General features: G+C 46.4%; 1 non-coding gene across 1 annotated transcript; it reads left to right on the top strand.

Moving 5' to 3' along the window:
• The first annotated feature begins 423 nt into the window (after positions 1-423).
• TRNAS-AGA lies at positions 424-505 on the top strand. The gene has a single exon. It is a non-coding gene; the product is annotated as a tRNA-Ser (tRNA).
• Positions 506-796: the final 291 nt, after the last annotated feature.

Below are 796 nucleotides of genomic sequence, written 5' to 3'. Positions count from 1 at the left end.
TTCACCTCTGACAGTGAGATATTGGATCAGCTCTTTCTTTACGCTGCTGCTGTTAGTCCATGAAACATCAGGGATGGATGCAAGGCTGAGTTCATGCACCAACCCCCTGAAACATTTCAGTGCCCCAGAGAAATCCTGACTCCGGCTATTGGCATGATCTGGTGGAGATTCGAATAGGAACGGGACAGTCTGAATTGTCAGTGTGGGGAATGAACAACAATCTATAGCAATGTCGTTAACCACAAACACACTCTAATCATGCTCCAGCCAGAAGGGAAATGGGCAGGAACCCTTGTTGTTCAGCCATGGACACACTTACACTAATGCACAGCCAGGAGTGTGCTGGGGGAGCTGGTCTGAGCAATGTGAAGTGACAATTCAGTGAGAACAGAATCATTGTGTAGTGAAGCACCTATACATCAAGTAGTTGTGGCCGAGTGGTTAAGGCGATGGACTAGAAATCCATTGGGGTCTCCCCAAGCAAGTTTGAATCCTGCCAACTACGGAAGCATTAGTGTATTGTCACTGCTCTTGTTGTAGTGCCTGAGCATCCACAGAGCCAGACCTGGTCTCACTCTGAGGCTGTCTACACTTAAAATGCTGCTGTGACACTGCTACAGCACTGTGGAGTAGACAGTTGCTACAGTGAGTGGAGGGGTTTTCCATTCCTGTAATAGCTACATTGACAGAATAATCTTTCCTTTCATTTAGCACTATCTAATCGTGGCTTAGGTCAGCTTAATTATAATGATTCCAGGGTTTTTCACACCCTGAAAGACGTACTTCTTACAGGGGT

The sequence above is a fragment of the Mauremys mutica genome, unplaced genomic scaffold (genome assembly GCF_020497125.1).
Source record: "Mauremys mutica isolate MM-2020 ecotype Southern unplaced genomic scaffold, ASM2049712v1 Super-Scaffold_100070, whole genome shotgun sequence".
NCBI classification, from domain to species: Eukaryota; Metazoa; Chordata; order Testudines; family Geoemydidae; genus Mauremys; species Mauremys mutica.
Note: the sequence above shows the minus strand (reverse complement) of the source record. Positions and strands in the feature narration are given on the sequence as shown.